The sequence below is a fragment of the Quercus suber genome, unplaced genomic scaffold (genome assembly GCF_002906115.3).
Source record: "Quercus suber isolate HL8 unplaced genomic scaffold, Cork oak 2.0 scaffold_67, whole genome shotgun sequence".
In the NCBI taxonomy this organism is placed as follows: Eukaryota; Viridiplantae; Streptophyta; class Magnoliopsida; order Fagales; family Fagaceae; genus Quercus; species Quercus suber.
The window spans coordinates 295,474-305,338 of NW_027069532.1; the positions used below are offsets into that span (position 1 = coordinate 295,474).

Below are 9,865 nucleotides of genomic sequence, written 5' to 3' on the forward strand. Positions count from 1 at the left end.
AAAAAAAAAAAAAAAAAAAAAACAAACAAACAAAAAAAGAGAACCAAAAATCAAATCTGAGTTTGTGTTTGTGATTTTGTGAATCTGTGTTTGAAAGGGAAACTCTTTTTTTATTTTTTATTGTATGGCACAACAATGACGGACACAACGACGCCATTGAGTTCTTCTTCAGGTCTCGTGGCATTCAGCCTCTTTTCAGACAATATATGGTGGATTTTATGTGTATATGTCAAATACAAAGTACAAAAAAAAGATAATGCCAGAAATTTTTTCAATATTTCGTTATGCTTTTATATGTATATCTGAAAATCTCATTACATAAACACAAACACAACACAACCATATTTTGTATGTGAACGTTGTTGAGTTCAATTTTTTTTTTTTTGGGTTGGGCTAAACAGGGCCCACGGGGCCTGCGGGCCCGGTGGGGCGGGTCTGGGCTCTGGTAAAAAAACCCGTTTAATAATCGGGCTGGGTTCGGGTTGTAGATCTAGACCCGTAGGTCGGGTCCAGGTATGGAAAAACCTGGCCCGAACCTGACCCGTTGCCATTCATAGAAAACACTGTAGCAAAATAATTTTTAAATTGCAAATAGTACCAGTGAGACCCATTTTTAATATTTTTTAATATATGAACAGTGCATGCACTGTTTATAAACTGTACCTTTTGCTTTGAAAGTCAACATAAGCGGCCGAAAAAAAAAAAAAAAACAAACAAACAAAAAAAGAGAACCAAAATGCCAACGCCAAACGCAGACGTGCAATCCAAACCGCTTACAGCTACCCACGTCTTTAATCCAATTTCTCATCATTGATCAGTATATTCAGTGCCGCCGACCTATTTATGAACATATATAGCTAGACATGTTAAAAAAGTATTTTATTAATCAATGGAGTTACAACAAGAGATGTTTATCAAACTTTATAGATATGAGTGAAGATTAGAAAAGAAAATTAGATATCTTTTATTTATTAATATTTGATCAATTATTATGAATGAAGGTATAAAAGGAAATAAAAAGGCTAAAATGCAAAACTCACATTTTACGTTTCTTTATAATTTATTTCAATCCTCTAATTTTGCTTTCGTTTATTTCAGTACTCTAAGTTTTAGATTTATTTAATTAAGACTTTTCTGTCAACTTTTGTTAAAAATTTTTGAAAAAAAAATCTGGAAAATACTTTTCAATCATTAATTAAAATTTTTAATTTAAAAAATTAGAAAATTAACCACAACATATAACAAAAGTTGATGAAAAAGTTTTAATTGAATAAACTTAAAAATTAAATGAGTGAAATGAACGAAAGTAAAGTTAGAGGATTGAAATGAATTTTGGCGAAACATAGAGGGTGACTTTTGCATTTTATCCAAATTAAAAAAAAAAAAAAAAAAAAACTCCAATTAAGTAAAACTGTAGTTAACCTTATATTTGAGAACTAAATAATCAAATTTACTAGAGTTCTAACCATTTCCGTTTCAATTCGAACAACCAAATTAATAAATTATTAGAAAATCACTTATTTGACAAGAAACTTTACCAATTGAGTTGATTATAATCCATTAATAGAATTTAATTATTAGGAACATTTCCAACTTTTTCGTCATGATAAACTATTTTCTATATATCAAAAGTTTTGTGTAGTTCAACTTACATTTCTTAATATTTTCAAGGGAAAGTTTCACATCTCTATCCTTCTGGATTGTTAAAAAAAATACTCTTAATCACAAATCACAATTGTGTTTGTTTGGTCACATTTTTGAAACCTTAATTAAAAAGTGAAAATAATGTTATATTAAGCTGAATCAGATCAACCAAACCTAAGTAAAGTTTTTTTTTTTTTTTTTTTTTTAAATAATAAATCTTTGTGATGGTTTCTCCTAAGGCAAAATACAAAAACAATATTAAGCTGAATCAGATCAACCAAACCTAAGTAAAGTTTTTTTTTTTTTTTTTTTTTTAAATAATAAATCTTTGTGATGGTTTCTCCTAAGGCAAAATACAAAAACTACTATAAATTTTGCTATACTATTCTCTTTGGAGAGTTGATGATTCAATGAATTTAAGCTCTAGCAATTTATAATAAAAGTTTGGTGTCAAGACCCTTGTGGTTGAATTAACACTTTATATGTTTTTAACAAATACGTCTACGTAATTGTCTTTCATTTGTTGATATTGAAAGAATGAAAGTTAAAATTTTCATTTTTAATTTTCTTTTTCTTTTTTTTAAAAATTTTTAAATACTTATTTCTAATATCAAAAATTTTGTTGTTAAATTGACACTTTTTAATATTTTCAACAAAAAAGTCTATAATTCAAATATTTTATTATTATTGTAACTATCAAATTTATTTAAAAAGCAATAGTAATTGCGCGGAATTTTTTTTAAAAAAAAAAAAAAAAAAACCTCCAATTGGTCATGGTCACGGCCATTGACTCACTGTCAAAGGCTGTGACGTTTAATTGGTCATTGGCTCATTGCAGAGTTGGCACGTGTTTCTATTGTAAAGTTGTAAGTTGTAACAAGCGCGCCCATTTGGCGATACATACAACCATGGTTTCATAGTCGGAGAGTTTTTTCGGGAAGCGAAGGTGACGATGGGACCCACCCACTCAAACCACAACAGAGCTTGAAGAGGAAATCAAATCAGACACCGCCACTGCTGGTAAATAATTTTCTATACCATTAACACAATTTTATTTTTATAATTTTCCCAATAAATGTAAATGTTTAATTTTCTGATCTGGGTATTCCATAACGTTTATTGAAAAATTATCATAGTTTTTGTGTTCGCATCAAACTGTTTCTTGTGAAGTATTTGGGATATTCAGTTATGTGTAAATTTTGTTTTTGAAGGTGTCAAAAGCCAAGAAAGTGTCAAATTCTGGAAATTGGGTTTCTCTAGTTTTTTTTTTTTTTTTTTGGGCAGCTGTTGACTTGTTGTGTTGGGTTTTTAGGAAGTGGGTCCTAGTTTTTCAGCACATGAATGTTAGATAGTAGATACCATTGTATAGAGAGATTGAATTCAATAAGGAATGGGGAGCAGGAAGGAAGGACAATCCTCAAGCAACATCTGGGGCTCTTCCTTTTGCTGATGAGAAAACTTTGCTAGCTCTTGAGTTGCATAGTTACATTCTTTTCTGCACAAAACTTGGGAAGAAATACATGCAAGGCTTTAACATGTGTTGCCTAATATCATCTAGCAATAGTTTTGCGTAATCATTCCATATGTTCAGTTAGTGATTTGATAGAGTTATGTAATCTGAGTGATTGATTGTATGGTCCCCATTCCATATGTTCACTCTATTCTTTGACATTAATAAAACTTCACTACAGTATTTATCAAACAAAGAGAAAGCTTGCTACATTTGTAACTGCATTAACCAGCCCAGTGGCTTCACATTCCACAATCACTCAACTAAATCCTGTGACATGGCTCCATTACATCACACATGAAAGAGTAGTAATACACAATTTTTTAATCAACTAGGAGTCTAGGAATCACAAACTCTACTAGACAATGCAGCAAACACTTCACCTGCACTCTCACGAATCATGGCTCCCACACCTCCAGTCACATCTCTGAAGCTCAAACCAGCAACATAAAGCTTAAAACAGCTTGTATCAGGAGGTTACTACTTAACTAGATCTGGATTGAAGTGAATCTCCTGCTAGTTCTGTTCAATGGATGACATGGCTAACTAGACAGCACTAGAAGCTGTGATGTTAGGCAATGACATAGCAGCCCCCATACAAACATCATTCCTACGATCCCATAGTTTCCACCCAACTGTGAGGAAGTTCTCAAGACAAGGAGACTCCAAATTTTTGAAAGCCTTGGTCCTTGTTTGAAGGATTCCCAAACTAGCGTACCAAGCAAAATTTTGGATCTTAAGGGGCACCTTTAGAGACCAATCATATTCCAGAATCATTTTCTTATTTGAAACACTTTCAAAAGTCATAATAGGGATGGAAACTGAAAAGAACTCAAACTAGAATCCACCTTCTTGCCGCTTGAGAAACAGAGGAACTCAAAAATAGGCAAAACTGGGAGGTTCTGACCTTGATTGACCCTTTGGTACAGAAGGTCAAGTGTTGAACGGCACTTTAAGGCCTTCAAATGACACTTAATTCCCAGATGGAAGTGCTGATATGTCTTGCCTTCTTTTGTTTCCATTGTCCTATAACTCATTCTTGATAGTTAAATGCACATGTTAGGAATTGTAACTTGAATGGGAAGCTCAGATTAGGGTTAATTCATATATCAAGGCCAATAAGTCAAAGTTAGAGTTAGTAACAAGTAGCACAAGATTCATCAAAAAAAAAAAAAAAGTAGCACATGCATGGATCAATTAGATCATTTTTTGAGCTCATTTTACAGTTTTTTATTTTTTTGCCAATTATAAAGTAATTTTTATTGCCAAAATTCTGGGAAACCAGCACCAACATACAAAATGGATTACAAAGCCAACACACAGGCCAAAGCCAAAAACAAGAAACTAACACCACCCTCACCATGGAGGCAACACCAACTACACACAGAAAAACAAAAACTAAACAAATTAGCAGCTAAGGAAATACAACAAAAACCTATTTATGCAGTAACAGCCTGCAAAGAATATAAATCCAGCTTACTCAGGCGAACAATCCATCTACCAGAGATATAACAAAATATAATAAGCCAAGGAAACCACAGAAAATTTCTATAACAACATTCCTGCAACCAGCTAGACCATAGCAGATACTCAGCACATTCATTATCTTGTAGGGGCTTGATGCTTGAGGCTAGCTTCTGCAAATCCCCAGCTATAGCTTGTTTCCCTATTAACTCTGGAATCGGCATAGGTTTTTCCACCCTCAATTCGAGGTCTAACCTGTTTTTTGACTTCTTCCCTATATGTTCCTCCGATCTAACCAATCCTTGGAATATAACAGCATTTGAATGGGTGCAGCGATGAAGGGTTGCTGCACTGAGTCCTAGTTTACCGCAATCTTATCTCAAGGAAGCAACATTTGGAATCCCAATCATTAGCAATGGATTCCTGACAACAAATGAATTTAATTTTCATACATGACCTTTTGGAAAAGGAACACTTGGAGAATTGATGGTTTCTGTTCTCCACAGCTGCCCTGTAAAGGACACATGGCATGTCCCTACCAATACCCCATTTTTTCAAACTTTCTCTAGTCTTCAGCCTGTCCTTCGTTGCCAACCATGAGATGAAAGCAAGTCTTGGTATGGCTTTAGGAAACCAAATAACTTTCCACCATTCTACTTTAGGATAATCCTGCTAATCCCAAGCACAAGCAACAATGAAGGACCTTATTCTGGAAGGAATCCACCAAGCCTTATCATTATCCCCAAATTTGATCATAGGCAACTTGTGTAGGATAGTGACCAGGTTTTTTGACCTAACAGGACCCCAATTTAATTTTCTACCATTCATGACACTAGCTAATTTGGCATTCACAGTGTTGGCAGCTTCCTAGACCACTCTATGACCAACTTGTCCTAGAGAGGCCTAAATAGGTCCTGAGCTTTAAAATTTTCCTCCACCCCACCCCTAAGAGCAGTCATGGAAGCTCCTAACACACCAGAAGCTTTGGCCTTTAAGAATCTGCAACTTGACTTATGCAACTCTTAAGGATTCAGCTTGGGTGAAGAGAAGCCATATGAATTTCATAATGGCTGCCTTATCCCATTCCTCCACCCTTTTAAGGACATGACCACTTTCCTTTTTAGGACAACAAACAGCATCCCAAGCCACTTTTTCATCCTGTACAAGACCATCAGTACCTCTCCAAAGGAGAATAGCAAGACCCTTACCCCTATTAAAGAAACCCACTAGACTTCAATTGATTGCTATTGAGAATGAGGGAGATGAGATGAATTCTTTAACTTATGCCACAAACTTCTTAGGTACTCCAATGGCAGCTAAACAATGCAGAGTTCAAATGGATGGAATCATATATTCATATGCTTTTATGAGATTCACCTTTGTAAGGCATCTTGGAATACCCCCCTGTCTGTGATAGTTTTTCACCAATTCCTGAGCAAGAATAATGTTTTCAGCAGTGCACCTATTAGGAATGAATGTTGTCTGGTTATTTCTAATCATATTAAGGCATGGTCTAAGTCTATTAGCAAGAATCTTAGTAGTGCACTTGTATATAAGGTTGCAGCAAGATGTAGGCCTAAAGTCCCCATTTTTGAAGGATTTGGAACGTTAGGCACCGAAGTAGTGATGGTTGAACTTGAATTAACCTCTTTGAGCAGCCTCCCTGTGTTGAAGAAGGATAATACAGCATTATTGTGTTATGACCCGAGATGATATTCAGGATAAATTGTTATTTGAATTTGAAGTATTTAAATTTACACTTAGTGATAGATCTTTATCTGAATAAGGTATTAGTAGATTAGTATTGTTATTTGCTTGTATTCAAATTTATTCCTATGTTTTAGGATAGGATTAGTTTCCATGTTTTAGGATTTGTTGATGAGGTTATCTCATCCTTGGCTATTTGTGTACGTTAAATGCATTAATGAGAATCAAGCAGAAAATGAACCAAACATGTCTATTTCCTCTCTTAAGTTCAGGAGATTGGTTATCTTGAATTGACTACTATCTTTTATATTCATTAAATTATCCCAGTTCACAACATAGTGACATCCTCCTTAACAATGGGCCAGGATCTTTTATAGAAGTGCAGAAAACCTATATAGACCAGAGGCTTTGTCATCCTTCATTGAGAAGATGGTATCCCTGATTTCATATGCAGTTCCCCCATCCTGCAGCAGTTCCTTTTGCCTGCAAGAAAATTGTATAGGTAAAAAAAAATAGTGATCCTTGCAATATCTGAATTATAGAGCTAAGAGGGAAGTTGGCCACATAGTTTTTTGTAATTGGACACAACCAGCTCTTTAATTGCTTCAAGTCTTTCAGCTTGACACCGTTTACATTCAGATAACATCTAATGGACTCTATGGAAGAACCCAATATTTTGATCCCCAAGTTTAAGCCAAGTTTTTATTATTTATTTATGCTTCATATATGATTCCTCAACATTGCTATTGGTTGAGGAACATGTGCTAAATGAACAACCATCAGGATTGGAGCAAGTCCCTGTATAGATACTCAACTTGTAACTCTAATCTCATTAGTGAATAGTGATGCATTTGCTTGGATCTTTCTCTCTTGTATTCTCTCTAATTCTCTCCCCAGTTTCTTCTCAATCTCAGTTCTTTCACTCTCACTTATTAAATAATTCCTTGTTTTATCTCATTCTCCCATTATCTCACAATTAAACTCTAGTCTAGTTTCTTCTTCAATCCTATTTCTCTAATCTCTAAACATTCAAACACCTAAACAAGTGTGATATTTACAATAACCCCCTTGGACCTAACAGATGCTTAGATAAAAGTTATCTATATACGCTCCATTGCATCCCTTCTTTCCTGAACATATTGTAAAAGCAATTGTAGGACTAGTTTGATTTGTTCTGCTCAACCCACTAATTTCAGTAGTCCTGGTAGTAACATTGTTTTTTTTTTTTCTTTGGTTTATTTATTTTTTAATTAATTTTTTATTATTAATCTTTTGTACAGGGCTTCTGTCAATTGCAAATGCTTGCCCTGAAACAAACAGGGCTGCTGTCAATCCTTTTTGCTTATTTTGTGCCGATTATTTTCATTGTCATTGCAATATGGATGGCTGTTGTTTTGTTCAAGATTATTGAGAGATTGGCCTTTATTCTTTGTTGGTAACAATTTCTTAACTGTAGCTATCACTTTATTTTCTCAAATTAAGTTACTTATTACATACTTCATTTGGAAATTATTTACTCATTTTACCCGAAATTTATTTTCCATTTTGCTGTTCATTGCAGTTTTGCACTCCCAATTTTTCACTTGCTGCCGTTATAGCAGGGAAATTAGTACAAATGAATTATATCTCTGAACTGGTAAGTGATCCAACTCCAATTGTTTCTACTTGTAGGGCATGTGAGTGTAATGTTGGAGGAGCACCTCCCATCTCTTCCATCCCGCTCTCTGCATTGGGAGTTTTGGATGGAGATGGACTATGTTCCTCTTCTGTGAAAGAAAGTCTCTAATTTAAATAAATAAATAAATAAAAGACTATATGAAATAATCAGTGAATTTTCACAAAAAATAAGTCCAATTATTTATAAGTGATAACTTTTCTTACTTTTCAAATGAAATGAATGCTAGGAATAGAAATTTTATTATATTGTGATACTTGTTATTAGGTAGAACTATAATCGTAAGTAATGTTGGCATTTTTTTTATATTATAATTTCTCCTATGTTGAGTCACCGAATTCAATGAAAAGCTAAACTTCTACCTTTTTTTATTTTTTTATTTTATTTTATTTTATTTTTTTTTGCGGTAGATGCTAAACCTCTACTTTACTACTGTACGTAGATGTAGTCATTTTACTTCATTTAATCCAAATGACAGTCTTATCCATTTTTTTTATTAATCTAAGGTATTTTTATCTTGTGTAAATTTCTTATAGTTTCCCACTTCATTTCAGAGTTTTAGAAGTTTTGTTAGCCTACCACTCTAACAGTCACAGGGGATAATTTTTCATTACCAAATGATGTCCTGTTCAATTGGAATGTAAGCTTATATGTCCTGTTCAATTGGAATGTAAGCTTATATGTGCTTTTATGGATTGCTTGTTAGTAATTCAATAGAACATGATTCGTTGTTTATTTAAGCCGCAACTCTATGTTCTAAATGAAAATTGTTTGGATGAGAAAGATATTGCTGTCAAATTTTTAGTTCTATTAATCGTTGATTGCTTTTAGCAATAATTTTTCTAGCATTATTATTATTAATAGTTGTTTAAATGGGTGATAGATAATGACAATGAAATTAATTGTTGCCTTATAGGAAGAGTATAGTATATTGGTGCATGTGTATTACTATTTAAGGGGCTGCACCTGTTTGTACTAGATTTTTTTTTTTGTTCCAAAATACCTCTACAGCCTACGTTTAAATAAGGGCAAAACTTGGTAAAAATGCTTCTTTAACTCTCACTAAAACATTGCCTACAAAAGATGATCACTCTTCTGATGGTTTTCAAATTGCTTTATTCATTTATAAAAAAAAAATAAAATAAAATAAAACAAACACAAGTTTCATGTACTGATAAAAAAAAAAAAAAAAAAAAAAAAAAAAATTAAACGAACCTAAAACTAAGGCTCAAGCTTGGTTTATTTATAAACAAACAAACATGAATAAGATTTTTATCGAGCTGAGTCTGAGTTGTTCATGATCGGCTTGGTTCATTTACAACCCTATTTTTGTATTAGTTATTCTGTTGTAGCATTATTTGCTGTGTTTGCTGAGATACCCAATATGTTGTAGCACTCCCTGCCTTGTCTACAAGTTGGGAACACTTGGCTTGCGCACAAGCTGGCTTGTGACTTAGTCTCATTGGGATAATAGGCTAGTCCCGACTCCTTAACCCACCATTCAATGGGTTAAGTACAATAGAATGGACCCTGACCCATTAACACAAAACAACCCTTACAATAAGTCATACTTTTTATGTTGACCAAAGATAGTTTTCTTTTAACTATTTTTTTCTAATGCTACTAAATATTAGAAAATACAAAAAAACTATTTTCACATAACATTTTCCATCGAAACAAACCAAACAAAGCTGGTAGTTTTTTGATGAACCGAATGAAAGTCGGTAGCATGTGCAATTCATAGAAAGATTTAATAAAATGTGATTTTTTTTTTTTTTAAATAATAAAGATAGAAATTTTATTATCAAGATATTAGCATAACCTGTAACTCGAGTACAAAGAGTGACCATTATAAAGTCTGTGGC

General features: G+C 33.4%; 1 long non-coding RNA gene across 2 annotated transcripts; it reads left to right on the plus strand.

Moving 5' to 3' along the window:
- Window positions 1-2,488: 2,488 nt before the first annotated feature.
- LOC112008657 (uncharacterized) lies at window positions 2,489-9,134 on the plus strand. Of its 2 annotated transcripts, XR_010628783.1 has the most exons (4): window positions 2,489-2,664; window positions 7,606-7,760; window positions 7,887-7,961; window positions 8,555-9,134. It is a non-coding gene; the product is annotated as an uncharacterized LOC112008657 (long non-coding RNA). The 2 variants fall into 2 exon arrangements; XR_010628782.1 differs by lacking the exon at window positions 8,555-9,134 and having other exon boundaries at window positions 2,495-2,664; window positions 7,887-8,547.
- Window positions 9,135-9,865: the final 731 nt, after the last annotated feature.